At 46.2% G+C, this 9,088-nt stretch overlaps 1 long non-coding RNA gene across 1 annotated transcript; it reads right to left on the reverse strand.

The window, feature by feature from the left end:
• Positions 1-2,428: 2,428 nt before the first annotated feature.
• On the reverse strand, positions 2,429-4,599 carry LOC119389630 (uncharacterized). The gene is made up of 3 exons (XR_005183137.2): positions 4,504-4,599; positions 3,531-3,690; positions 2,429-2,601 (listed from the first exon to the last, which is right to left on the reverse strand). It is a non-coding gene; the product is annotated as an uncharacterized LOC119389630 (long non-coding RNA).
• Positions 4,600-9,088: the final 4,489 nt, after the last annotated feature.

Consider the following 9,088-nt stretch of genomic DNA (forward strand, 5'->3'; position numbering starts at 1 on the left):
TACACGGGAGGAGCGACACGGCCACCTGGATCGGGACGCGCGGCGGTGTTGCTCCGGCCGTCCCATTCGGACGGAGGAGGCGTAATTGCAGAAAGGGGCGTGACCGCTCCTTTCCCCGCACCGCGGCGCGCGCCTACTACCCCTCCATTCCTTTGCGCTCTATGCGGGAAGGTTTGCGGCGCCTTGAAGATATCGCTGTAGAGTAACCGTGAGTTAGCATAGCACTTCCCCCACCCTCACAAAAAGCACATAAAAGGATGAATGGCGGCTATCGCTATATTCTTTATTTTTTTGTGTGTGTGCGCCAGTCCTTGTCGTGATGATGGTGGCCGAAGCGAAAACACCCGCGAGTCACATTTCAAGAAAATTGTTTTGGTGTTCTTAAGTGCAGCATATCAGTAAAAAGTATACATGCGAAGGAAAGCACGAGATTTATTAAAACCCCTTTTTTTCTGAGTGCTTCCAGAATAGGGGAAACGATCCGAAGGTTGGTTCCGCTGCTTAAAGGAGGTTGGCGGGTTTCCCTTGGGATGCTGCGGCCTTGAGTGCGCGAGCTTTACCTGCTGGAAGGAATGCCACTTTGGCGTCGAGGCAACGTAATCGTTCTTGGTGTTGACTTACAGTAAGGCACGCAGCAGTACGGCACGTTTCTGAAAAAGACGGTAAATGAGGCAAGCGAGTGAAAAACTCGCAGCTACAGCTAACAGGCGTAACCTCGTGGTACGCAGACTAAAAACAAATTACTTGCCTGAAGTCAATGTGGTATGACAATGTGAAACATCTAAAGAGAGAAAACGTATATTCACGTCTTTTTTTATTGTGAAAAAGTCGCAGCTACAGCTAACAGGCGTAACCTCGTGGAACGCAGACTAAAAAACAAATTACTTGCCTGAAGTCAATGTGGTATGACAATGTGAAACATCTAAAGAGAGAAAACTTATATTCACGTCTTTCTTTTATTGTGTGTTACGTATTAACACGTTAATTAGTGCAGACCGTTAGAGGCGTTTATTTCCGTCTTACATGTGCACTCTGCCCGTAATTAATTCAGATAGAGTTACGCCTCTATAAACTGCCCGTTCACATTAAATACGACACGCACCAACACACCAGAAAAACAATTGATGCGTTTTGTTAGAACACGCACAAAAAATAAGAAAAAAAAAGCAGAGCAATACTAGCGAGAAACGTCCGCAACCGACCTACGGCCGTCGGTAAATCGACGCTTATGTAACGTCGGGCCTTGGTCAACCCGCGAGCGGCATGCACTCGGCATCGTCGGCCACGGTGGACGCGCCTACATCGGGTGCCGACGCAGGCCCACATGAGGCCAATGTCAATCCCCAAGACCGGCCCTACATTGGTTGCCAAGGTTGAGCCAACGACAGTGCAGTTGGCCTGCGACGTCAGGCCGACATTTTGCCAAGGATAAAATGTTGCTTGGGAAACGGGCTCTTTCATGCTGTCGCGTTAAAACGACAATTCGATATCAAAACGAGAGAAAGTGGCCATTGCGCGACCGACCCTTAGCTAATTCGCAGGCGACAAGCGTCACTCATCGCTTTCGCGTTCAAATTCGCCTACATGCGGCCTGCGCTTAAATAAGAACGTCGCATTCACATCACTGTCGTATCGTGGGAACTTCAGAATGCAAAGAGACGTGCCCATATCCAAATGTTGCCTATCATCGGCAAGGAGAAAACGACTACAGCATTAGCATTACCGCAATTGTTTTCCAGCAACGTGATGCTCTTAAGACAGCGCTCGACCGCAGAAGATAGCTACCCTACCAGCAAAATTTGCCTGGCCCAAGCATGGTAAATCATCAGTGGCCAAGCTGTCCATGAATGGAAAGTTATTGGAGGCCAAGCAAAATATGAGCTTGGCAGTTGTAACAAGCCTACCATTGGCCAAGCAAAGGAAGGCCGTTCTTGGCAAATCATTGGAAACACCTCTTGCCATGGTTGGCACTGTAGTGGAACACCATGCAATAACCAAGCATGTTCTAGATATGGAGGCCAAGCATTTTGGCCAATGTAATTTCTGGCACATTTTTTGTAGTTTTTTGTCTTGGATAAAATTTGATGCCTGGCTACTTTTTTCTACATTTTTGTCTGTACCCCCCCCCCACCCCCCAAACAAGTCACAAGGCAAATATTTCTGGTGCTTCAGGTTTATTTTACACTGAATATATACAAGGCAATACGCCATTTTTTTGAAGAAGACACGCAAGTTGGGCGAGTTGGTGAGGTTCCATGGTAAAAAATGTAAAACAGCGCTTACTTAAACACAAGACGAAGGAAGATGAGACACACACGGCGCTGATCTTGCTGCAAGATCAGCGCCGTGTGTGTCTCATCTTCCTTCGTCTTGTGTTTAAGTAAGCGCTGTTTTACATTTTTTACCATGGAGCCATTTTTTATTCCTTCCTGAACTCTTGCGATTATAAAGTGTTGCTTGGGCTTCTGTTGGAGTCTTTCATCAAGGTGGCACGCCGTCTTTGCATAAGTGCACCTTCTTGATCCACAGCGAACATGAGCCACCTTTTTGTTATGTCCGAAACAGCTGCGTCAGTTGTGTTGAACAGGGTACGTCTGGCACCTGTGAAATACAAGGAGACAAAAAATCATGAGCTTCTCTTTACTTTCAACAATTTTCAACACATAGCGGGAACATTTGTTGGAAGGCTAATCGGTTATGCATGATTATGAAGATCAGAACACATGCACGGACAGGAAGAGTTGATTGGACAGCATAATACATATTTTTTTTTTCACTTTCAACTACAAGTTTATTAATGCAGTAGCTTGCGTAGTTTTGTGAGAAACCCCATCAATATGAAACAAAAGATGAAGAAATACAACAAAAAATGTCCCACTTAATCTTCTATTCTGGCACCCTCTTCCAGAAGAACATATATTCTTTCAAATTATAAAAGATCATACTTTTTTTGCTGATAGCACTATGGAAGGAGCATTGGCGCACGAGCACTCTATTATGTCCTTGTTTTCTTCCTGTATGTATGTCCTTTGAGATTTATGAACGTTGCTGGGATAGTCGATGTACCATAATGTTGTAGTTGCCGGGGAGCTTCTGTTGAGTCCTGCTGCTTAGCAGTGCTGCTGACTGTTAAACAAAGAAATTGGTTATGTGCTCTGGTTCTCGGCTCCTAAAAATAGGAACTCCAATAAAACAGAAAATAAGATGATCGAACACTGCACTGGAGAAGCATCTTGGTAGTAGTGAAACTGTTTGTTCAATGCTGATTCTTGCTCCTGATGGCACAAGTTGGCAGTATTCATGAAGGCAGCATATATAAACTCTGAAAAATTTTTATCAGTTGGACAAGTTTCCAAACAAACATCAGTAATGCAGTATGTGCAAATATACTGGTCGTGGTGAAGCATCTTCTAAACAACTACGACCGAAATATCACAACATGGAGAAGTCTACATAATACTGAACCTCATAATGAGGATGTCCTGCAGAGCAGGAGAGAAAACTAGAATTTGTTTTTTATTGACACTTACCAAGGAGAAACAGCAGCACATTTGCCAGGCTTTTAAATGCTAATTTGTTCTCAGAAACCCAGCTGTACTTCTGTACGACCATTTTAGATACAATGTGCTGGAGCTCTCTGTGCATGGCATCTTTAGCACTGCTGCCATCTTCTAGGGAGAAATAGCTGATCTGTAATAAAAAAAAGCAATAAATAAAAGTTTATCAAAGAAATGTTACACATGTTTAAAAGCTTGGAAAGAAGTCTTTATTATATTCAGAGGTTGTGGTGCCAACAGAAAGATAACCTTGCAGTGATAAAACAGCATTATTTCATCACTTGAAATATTCATTATACATTCTACGCAGTACTTGTGCGGACTGACAAAATCTATGCCTTCATGGTGGAAAATGTGATTAAAAGTAATAAAACCCAGTAAGAATTCAGCATCGCAATGTGGCAACGCGAGGCGCTCCTCCAGAAGCGAACGAGAAATAGCCGCGCACGCCGACCACACGCCACTCGCTGCTACGTGTTAAAGGGCATAGTATACGAAGCTCGACGCTGCTTGATACAAAGTACGGTCATACTGCATACTAAGTGGAACCTTGCATTTACCGAGATGTAGCAGCTACAGACTGCGTCAGCGGCTCGGCAACTGTCTTTCGGATCATGCAGGGGGCAACACCTCAGGTGGCAGTCCGTTCAGTTTGTCATATCGCGAATAGTTTTCACAGAAAACCGTGGATCGCTCATGAAAAATTAAGGCGAATTGAAGCGGTGCTCGAACACCGTACAGAAGAACGTTTGACATATGCCCGGTTTTCGCTGGTAACATGGGAAAACTACGGCATGTGCAATCACACACATTGGAAAAGAGTTAGGACTACACATGCACTACGTACGCAGCATCCGCGATTTTCGCCTCAGTGAACCTCGTCATCGAATCCCATATTGCATAGAGGGAACAGGGGCAAATAGAGAGACTGCTGAAATTTACTCACCTTCTATTTCAACTTGAATTAGAAGCTCGTCGCCCCCCTGCACAGCACACCACCCTACCTCCACCTTCAACCAACGCCATGCGAACAAGGAACAAGGCGCCGCCGCACCGCTGGCCGCGCCGCGCAGTCATACACGCGTGGTGGGAGAGTGTATTCGGCACATGCGAATACACGCTTAAAGCCACATTAACTGCAATATTTTTTATGACTTGTGTACTATTACACAAGCGCTTAACGGCCGCTGCAGTTTGTAAATTCGTGAAAATTGCCTGTTTGGATGCATTGGTGAACTATTTTTTTTAGCGCACTAAGGTTGTGCACAGGCCGAACCGTGCCGGGCGCGGGAAAAGGTGCGAAATTCAAACGTCGCACTGCGCGCGAGCGCATGTACAGGTCTGGTCCTCTGGATAAAAAGAAATGAAAAATGAAGTATTCCGTAGAGCAATCAGAGCGAACTGAATTAATGACCGGAAAAAATATTAGCACGTGGCTATTCGGTAGCTGTTTGTAAGACTTCACGACAAACTGTGCTAGAGAAACGGACACAACCGCTCTTCCGTCTCATTTTTTTAACCGCTTGTACGTCTTAGTGCGTCACGAATTTACATGGAGAAGAATAATACAAAGAAGTGAGTATGCTTGATGGCCAAGCACATTCCGAGAACATTGGCCAGCAACCATGGCACGTTACAGAAAAGCCCTTGGCCTCCATCTTAAATGTGGCAGATATCTTTCAAACCTTTTGTTTCATTCTAATAAGTGGTAAGAGCCAACAACTACGGGAAACACGCACTTAAAAAATAAATTGGCCACTTTCGCTGCCATCTTATCCATATTTTGCATGTAGGCCATGCCCTTTTCTATCACGCTGTCAGGGCATTGGCCAATGATAACGGAAGCCGATGGGAATCCAAGATGTGTCCAATGATCGGCCATCGGCCACTGCTGGTAGGGTATATGCAGTGCCGACGACGACAAAATGTATTTCCTTTAGAAAGAAGCATGGCGCGCGCCGGTCCAGGCGGCCGTGGGAGAAACGATTGCCAAAACAAAGAATGAGAAGCACGGAAAATCACGTACTCGGCACAATATATGTGTCATGGCACTTATGTAGCGGCCGTGGTCATGGCACATGAACGCGCCGCGCCACACGAAGTCTCTTAAGCACGCTGCTTGGCTCTATCTCGATTGTAACATGCTACAGAGCAGTGGCGTAAATCCAGCAAAACAACAGGGGGGGTCCCGGACTTTGCATGGCAGCCATCTTGATTATTAGAAATGTGCATATTATTTTACACAAAAATGAAAACTTTACAATAAAACAAAAAGAAAACACACAAATATTCATATATCGTGTTATTGCAATGCTCTTGACGATCTGCACTGCGCGACGAATGAGTCTCATACAACGTTCTGAACTAGTTTCTACAACACAGTTCCAAACAGCCGATGAGTATTCAATGAATCTACACACTGGATATGAAATAAACGTTAAAGGAACACTGACACCAAAATTGAAACCTCGAGATGGTTGTATTGTTTGATTGTCCTGTATGCGTGCAAGGGTACTTCTGGCCGTTTATAACTGGCGGACGTGTTAGCTTTCAGTTATCTTAATTTGATTTTGAAGCAAGCGTGAATGCTCATCTGAGTTGACAGCACCTCGCGACATCTTCACTAGTAAGGCGAAACATTGGTATGGCGTATATCGAGGCCCCGCGTGACATTGGACGAGTGAACCGAGCATTTCGGTGTCACAGAAAATTTGCGGGGTGCATACAATACCACAACCGGCACCCGACGAGGGCTATTAATTGTTGCTCACCCCTCTCACTCTGTTGTGGGGCTGCGCTCAAGGCAGTTCTGGCTGCTTAGATCAGGAATGCCTTTTCTTTTTTCTGGGAGGACACGCGCTTAACACAGAAGCGCCCACATCGTTTCAATCGTTTACCGTGCGCTCGTGGCGTGTGGACTCGGCGCCGCGCCCTTTCCCTAACTGAGAGGACGCGCGGCTACACGTAGCTGCGCGCCCTCTCTTTCCATAGCAGTCGAGAAGGTGTTGAGAGGAGAGAGGAGCTGATGAACGAAGGAATGAGAGAAACAAGCGAGGGCCTTTTTTGTATCATCAAACACGTGTAACTCAGCTATTACAGCAGTGTTTCGAAAAATTCTCACGGCTACGTGTTCGTTGATTGTAAACACTTTTGTTCATGAATAAACAGACTGTCCGAAAGTTAGCCACCATGCAGCCTGGAGATCGTGTGTGGGGAAAATTTCGCCTGCTGACATATTGCAGGAAAGCTGGGAGGACATTACAAAGTTTCGAGGTTTCTTCGCGTGATTCAAGAACCGCGCTAGGAAAGTCATGTAGATGGTGCGTAGAAGAGTTTTCGGGTAGCTCGTCACTGGACTCAATGCCTTTATAACATGTCACTGCTGTGCGTGCGCTTCTATCAACTCCAAGGCGATGACGATTCATGCTAAAATGACTGGGCGTGCAAGCACGGAAACAAGAGAGAAGTCAAGACACCTCAAATTCCGCTTGTGGCTCACTAGTTCGTCTCTCTGTTATTATTCTAAGGTAATGAAGAGTTGGCCGAAACGTCTAAATCACTCTTCTAAATGGCATTAATTCCTTCGGTGCGTGATCCTGGAACCGGCGGATGAAACCACCAAACATTCCTTGCTTTTTAGCGAATTGTATAAATTAGGGTAGTCCTAATAATAGCTCCATTGAAGCTGTAGTTGCAACGTAGTTCACGAAACCATTGATTTAAAAGTTATCTAGCAGATTTCTGTTAGTTGTTTAACGTAACGTGGTAGTTATCCACCTGTCTAATGTCTGCAAGCCATTTTGGGCTTTCAAGGCGGCATCAAGTAACTGTCACTTCCCCCTTTTTTAATCAGAATAAAAATCCTTGTATGTTGCACTAAGGTTACCCGAAAAACAAAATTAAATTCAATGATCAATTACATAAAAGGCTCACCTCATCAGTGTTTTTGGTGACATTGTCTTCCGAAGAAGGTCGCTTGGAGTTCGGCAGAAAGAACGAGCTCAGCGAACTCTGCCGCTGGCGCGGCATCTTCCCAGTCCAGCTTGAAAGTCACAAGCACATTACGCCAAGAAGGTTGCGCGGCCGGTTACTGTGCAGTGCTGGCAGCACTTCTGTGGATGCGTGCAGGCTGAAACTGCCGAACGACTGACAAGTGATGTCGTATTTGTCGAATATTTGGAAGCAGCCCCCCACTTCGAAGCAGCTTTAATTGAAGACTTCGCGACGAAAAGGAGGAAGAGGGGCAACCCGGGGGACGCATTTTCGGGGTTGCAACCAAGGAGGCTGAAGGCGACGACGAGTACGGGAAGAGCGGAGAACGTCCTTGACATTCGTCGTTTTACGACCCACGCGCCCACCCCGTGAAAGAACACTGAAAGCCACAGGGAGCGTCACCCAACACAGGGAAAGCGTTTTCTCCCTCTGTTCTTCAAGTTTGTTGCACGTGCGGGGTGCAGAGAAAATCTTTTGACTGTGCTTGTGTTTCTGTATTTCTATTTTCCTTTTCATTTTCCCTCTCTACGAGAGCAGTGTAAATAGTGTACAAACAAAGCAGTCTTCGTGATGCGTTCAAACCATGCGGACGTGTTGATTCTCTGTCGTCGTCCAACCTACTAAAGAAAGTTTTGCCTCCCTGCTTTTCCGCCACAAAGTGAAACCGGAGGACAGGCGTCTTCGTTTGAACTACAGTGTACTAGAATTGGGCAGTGGGCTCACTGCCGTATCTCTGCGCCGCGCCTCCACGGCACTCTCCGCGTCGACTGCTTGGGCGCCCGTCAGGGGCCTTGCCGCCAGTTTCTCCTGAAAACTTCTCTTGCGGGGTGTGAAGCGCGTCCTCTTGGTCAGGGTTACGCTGGTTACGCTGTAATTCCGGGGGGGGGGGGGGGGGGGGATCAACAAACGCGGGGTTGGAGGCGAGGAGAGGGCCACCTCTATGACACAAGAGATCACAAAAAAAAAAAAAAACAATGGAGGGAGAAGGGGGTTGAGCATTTTCTTCTTCTTTAAAGCTGACCCAAGCAATAGAAGCTACTGTTCCCATTCGCGCATGCCCTTCAGCGCATGTTCCCGCCATTCATTCGTTTGAAAGACCTTTGTCGGCACCACGCGAGCAGCTTTGCTGCACTTATGTATGCTTGTTTTTCTCAAGAAGCGGCATCTGTGTCTATCCGTACGCTGCAACTGTCTCAAAGACGGCCCGCTGCTGCATCTGGACGGGAGGGAGGCGCTTTTTACAGTATCCGGCGGTCGTGCACATAGAGCATGCAGCGTACGTGCAGAGAAATTTCTGGGGCAGCGTTTGACAACAAAAAACAGCTGGATCCAACGAAGCGAAGAGTGACCGCGCAAAGTCAAGTGCGATAACAATAAAAGGAAGAAAATATGAGGACGGTGCTTTGGTAAAGCGGTCACGGTACTTCTAAAAAATGATAAAGAACTCTGGCTGCTTGTTTCGCTATCGAAGTCCTAAGCACAGAACTACTGCAAGATGAAACGGGCTGGATAGAGATCGATGTACAAAAAAGAGATTT

This window comes from Rhipicephalus sanguineus, chromosome 4 (assembly GCF_013339695.2).
Source record: "Rhipicephalus sanguineus isolate Rsan-2018 chromosome 4, BIME_Rsan_1.4, whole genome shotgun sequence".
In the NCBI taxonomy this organism is placed as follows: Eukaryota; Metazoa; Arthropoda; class Arachnida; order Ixodida; family Ixodidae; genus Rhipicephalus; species Rhipicephalus sanguineus.